Below are 6,000 nucleotides of genomic sequence, written 5' to 3'. Positions count from 1 at the left end.
ATATTGTATCTTATGTATATATATTCTCTTATATATTTTCTTATAGTATATATATTGTATTTTATGTATATATATTCGCATAATATATTTTCTTGTAGTATATATATTGTATATTATGTATATATTGTAGCATAATATATTTTCTTGTAGTATATTATATTGTATCTTATGTATATATATTCTCTTATATATTTTCTTGTAGTATATATATTGTATCTTATGTATATATTGTAGCTTATAAATATATTTTCTTGTAGTATATATATTGTATATTATGTATATATTGTAGCATAATATATTTTCTTGTAGTATATTATATTGTATCTTATGTATATATATTCTCTTATATATTTTCTTGTAGTATATATATTGTATCTTATGTATATATTGTAGCTTATAAATATATTTTCTTGTAGTATATATATTGTATATTATGTATATATTGTAGCTTATAAATAATTCTAAGTATAGACAAAGAAATATTGCGAAAAGAAGCTCATGGGTAGAAGCAATAAATTTTATTACCAAAAAATGACATATCTTTCTTAGTCATCCTTCCCCCAATGGAATGAGCACAACAAGGTACTAATACCACCATTAGAAGGAAAAAAACTAAGGAAGATGTGCCAAAATACAAGTTACATATTATTCTATGTATTATCTCTAACAAATCTCATAAATCCTTCAAGGTTCGGAGGAGGTTGCGTTGGTGGTGGTGGAAAAGAAGCTTGTTCATCACCACTTCCGGGCGAAGCCGAATCCTCCGTAAGTTCCGCTATCATTTCTTCATAAGCTTCATCTATCGCCAGTTGTGCTTCTGCAATTCCACAAGTTTTACACTTAGCCTTATTTTTTTCTCTTACTTGAGTAAAAAAATTCCAAACTAATGATGTTTCTAAGCGTTTAGCAGGTTCTCTATTAAAAGTAGGAGTTTCTACAGGTGGGTCGACCGGTGCATCACTTGGGTTATTAAGAGGACTAGTAGGTGTATCATCTAAATCCGGTGCTTGAGTTTCATCATCATCCTCATTTTCCTCATTATTTTCTAAGATGGTTTCATTAGGATAAAGAGCATTCATAATTTCATCATCTAATCTATCACCTGGTGCAACATTATGATAAAATTCACTATCGGTAAATTGAAAACAAGGGTGATCACTATCAAGAATTACGGAAGGAGGAGGACGTCTAGGTTGACGACTACTTTCAACTTGCTTATCTTTTCTAGGTCGGGGAGCCGGGGGAAGGGTAGTTGGTTGGCCACTACTTTCACCGGTTTTATCTTTTCCTTTACCAAACATTTTTTTCAAAGTAAATGCCATATTAATTATAATTATGCAAACTAAACCACACAAAAATATATTCTAAAAACGTAAGAGTTGAAACGAGTTTACCGGATTGCCGAACAACTTCTTGAAAATTGAAAATCGTTGAACACTTGAAAACTTCAATTCAACAACTTCACAATTTTTCACGAAATTTCAATAATAAATTAAGTAATTGTAGTAGAGAGATTGGGAGATATTGATGAATTGGTGAATAAAAATGAAAGAATGAGGGGTATTTATAGTTGAGAAATGGGGAAAAGTGTAATTATATAAAGTTTGGGGTTAAAATAAAGTTTGAGGGCCAAATGGCCATTTTTTTAACTTAAAAAACGGTCATATTTTCAGCCCAAACGGATAGATTTTAAATATGGTCGTTTGAATTTTTTTTATTTTTTTTTTTTTTTGAAAAATAGCCGTTGGGCCCGCCAGGACCGGCCCAGGCCCGCCTGCCGGTCCCGGGCTAAACGGTCCCGGGCTCGTGGGCTCAACCATGGAGACCAGCCCGTGACGGGCTCAGGAGGCCCACCAAGACCGGCCCACCCAGGACCGGCCCACCAGGCCCACCAGGCCCGTTAGGACCACGGGCCCGGTCCGGTCCGGTTCAGGCCCGTCCCACCGAGCAGCATTATTCTAGGAGCACCAGAAGCGTTTATTAGTGAAAGTATAAATGGTTGAGGTTGCAAATAAGACTTTTTCAATTCCTCGTTAATTCAATGGCTTGACCAAACAGGAAATAAGAAGTTGGAAACCATGGGTTTGGCTATAAATAAACATAAAATTATAAGGGACTTTCCCGTTTAACTAACGGCCACTTTTTGCAACAGGGGCCACTAGAAGATCAGCTTTTGCACTGACGCACTCCCTCAAGTTTCCACGTACACATAATACGTCCTATTGATTTTCTTTATTAAATTTTTAATAAGATATAATGAATTGCTTTATTGGAAGATATGGGAAGATAGTGGCTATTGGTGTGTCATATCATTTGGCGGTGCACATGTGGGGTTGTGTGATGAATGTACACAAGAATTGCGACATTCATAATTTGTGATTTTAATTTATGTGATTTATTTATAAATTATGTTAATTTTAAAATATTTTTTTATTATATTAACATTAAGAGAATTAGACTTATAATATTTTTTATGTAATATTTAAATATTTAAATTTTGATTTTAAAATATTAAATTAATATTGAGACGCAAGAGTATATGCTGCATTGATTAGGGGCATGTCTTTGGGAATCTTTAGGTTAAACCCCAATAATGTGTCACTTACCTAGACAATATGTGTATGAGTCAAAATTAGATCAGAGAAATTTAGCATGCGGAGACATAAGGTCGAGGTCGAATAAACATAAAACCGAGGTCGGACAGAAATAAGGCCAAGGTCGGACAGTGTCACACCTCCTCTTTCAGCTCCCGCGAGGGGTGAAGGGAGTTTTTCCAATTAAAGGACAATCGAAACGGGATTTGTTTATTTATTTCAGAGTCGCCACTTGGGAGATTTAGGGTGTCCCAAGTTACCGATTTAATCCCGAATCGAGGAAAAGAATGACTCTGTTTAACAGTCCGCGAACCAGAAATCCGGATAAGAAATCCGGATAACAGGCCTAGAACCGCAGACCTCTAACTCTGGACTTTCGATCCCACTTCCAGCCTGCCTCACTCAATATTTTCTAACTTATGAAGATTCAAAAACCAGCCTTAAGAGCTTTTGAAATTCTGAAATCTTAGTGTTCACTCCTCTCAAAATTAGTCCCTAACCTCAAAAATCAGTCCTCTTTCAATCTGTCCTCACCCCCTTATTTATAGCCAAGCAGTCTGTTTTCTTTTTAAAAACCAGTCAGCCCCCCCCCCTTTTATTCAAACTTCAGCTTTTCAGCCTGTATATCTTTTCCCATGTGCACCCCTTTATCCCCTTTTATCATTTAGCCCATGATATTCTGATTTCCTCCTTTTATTCAGCCCCTTTTTATTAAAAATGGTGTCAGCTCTTCACTTCTTTATTAAAAGCCCATGCTATTTCTTATTTCCAGCCAATAAAGGCACTTAACCCATTATCACTCCCACCATTGATCCCTATTTTATTCATTAGTTTAGTGGTATATTAGTATTATACTGACACACCATTAAAGTTGAACCATTTTCAGGCTTCTAACATCACAAAATACCCCTCTGGGAATCTGAACTACTGCCCTAACAGTTGATTGCTAACTGCTATCCAATGTACTACAACTATAACCAATTCACAACTAGATTCAAACCTATAAAACTAATCGACGACATTTATCTAATCGACTATACTAGCTATAACATAGAACAAACAATCGATAAACAATAAGACTAAACAGGGCATCAAATGACTTCACCAGCTTTGCACAAAACAGGGAATCTATATGAATTAACCATTCGACGATATTAATCAAATCGAATATGTATCTTACCACACGCATTTAACAATGGACAGAAGAATAGTCGGCCAAATAAAAAGGTCTTATGAAGATGGAGAAAAAAAAGAAAATATCAGTAAAATCAACAAATTAACTAAACATGTTAACAAACATAAACAACATTCAAACAAAAACAGAAAGGAAAGAGAAAACTTAACTTGGAAGCTCAACAACAAACGACCCAGGCTTGAACTGGATCTGACCATTTGAGGTCGAATGGACTTTAATCGAAGTGTTCTCAACCGAGAACACCTCGATTAAGGTCTATTAGACCCCAACCCTCTATTTAAACTGGCCGAATTCCCAAGGCTTTGTGTTCTAGGGTTTATACGGTCTGATTTTGGGGCTTGAGGGTTTGCGGTTAGATTCGAACCAAACCAAGCTCGGTTTGGTCACGAGTGAGGCCAGGGTAGTGACCGGTGTGAATCTGGGGTTGGTTGGTGTAGATCGGGGTTTTGCTCGAACCTTCAAACGAAGATTCGAGACGATGGGGAATGATTCGAGGCAAGATGCTAACAGATTCGTGTTCAGGGTGGTTGGGTGTATCAGGGGTGTTATTTTGGTGGTCACCGGCGTCGTGGTTGCCGGGTTTACGGCGAGAGTGAGGGGTGGAGTCTAGGGTTTGAAATAGGGATGCTGGGCTTGTCTCTGAGAGAGACGACGGAAGGGGGGGTGTTCGGATAGGGGGGCCGGGTAAAGGGGTTAGGCTTATATACGTAAGGGGTGGTTTGATCCTGGCTGTTGGATGAAGTGAGATCGATGGCCAGGATCTTTCACTTAATGTGGAACGGTGTCGTTTGGCCTTGGTTGGGGGTCGGTTTGAACTGGTTAATGGGTCAGGTTTGGAATGGGTAGGGGGATGAAATCCTGGCCGTTGGATCGATTTAATCCAACGGCTCGGATTAAAAGGGGCCAATACGACGCCGTTTGAGGCGTTTCACAGTTTGACCGAATTGGACCGGATTTGGGGGGGGGGGTGTTGTTTTGGGCCTGAATTTGGGTCCAACTAGGGTGGCCCAATTCCGATTTCCTTTATTTTTTGCTTTCTTTTCTTTTACTTTTCTAAAAACTAAAATTCTAAATTAAATTATAAACTAAATTAACTTATCAAAATACTAACTAATTCCTAGCAACATTTATCATACATAATTAAACACCAATTAAAACATAATTGCACAATTTGATATTGAATGCTAAAAATGCAAACGATGCATATTTTTGTAATTTTCATTCTTGTAAAACAAACTTAATTACTCCTAATTGTAGAATTAAATCCTAAATGCAAATGTGACATATTTTTGTATTTTTTTATTAATTTAACAAATAAACATGCATGGACAAACTACAAATAATTATCCTAAAATGTCGCGAAAATTCTCAAAATTGCACACAAAGGAAAATCGTTTTATTTTGAATTTTTTGGGAGTAATTCTTTCATAGGGCAAAAATCACGTGCTTACAGACAGGACGAGGTCGGACAGTCATCAATAAGACCGAGATTGGATAGGCCGAGGTTGGACAATCATCAATAGCCGAGGTCGGACAGTCATCAATAACCGAGGTCGGACAGTCATCAATAGGGCCGAGGTTGGACAGTCATCAATAGCCTAGGTCGGACAGTCATCAATAGCCGAGGTCGGACAGTCATCAATAGGACCGAGGTCGGACAGTGATGAAATAGCTAGTTTGCTTTGGAATCCTCAGGAATATTCTACTGAATATTCCCTCTAATTGTACCTTTTTTAGGATTTTCTATGAATACCCCTTATAAATAGGAAGGGAGGACTTCCAAAAATCGGAGGCTCTCTCCCTCTCCCTCTTTTTCTCTCTAGAAAATATGTGAACACACCTCTCTGGAGGATCTGTGATCTCATACCTTCTTCGGATCCAAAAAGGGTCCTAAGGTTCTTGTATTTGTCTATCATTCGTCTTTATCAAATGAAAGAAGATCCGTCTCACTTAAAACTGGGTGAATCTTTTCCTTTATTTATATTTTATTACCACTTAATGTTACTTAATGCATATTTCTTTATGCTATTAAATCTGGCCATAATCGCGGCTAATACTCATACTCGGCTATGTTTTTCTATTCATATTATTCATATCGGATCTAGAGTTAATTATCTTTAACTAGGATTTACCCTTTCATCTTCTTTGATTGATTTGTTTAAAAAGGTTTCGATATCTTTTGAGTCAAATAATTTGGCGCCGTCTGTGGGG

This window comes from Nicotiana sylvestris, chromosome 11, assembly GCF_000393655.2.
Source record: "Nicotiana sylvestris chromosome 11, ASM39365v2, whole genome shotgun sequence".
Classification (NCBI taxonomy): domain Eukaryota; kingdom Viridiplantae; phylum Streptophyta; class Magnoliopsida; order Solanales; family Solanaceae; genus Nicotiana; species Nicotiana sylvestris.
This window is presented reverse-complemented; position numbering follows the sequence as displayed.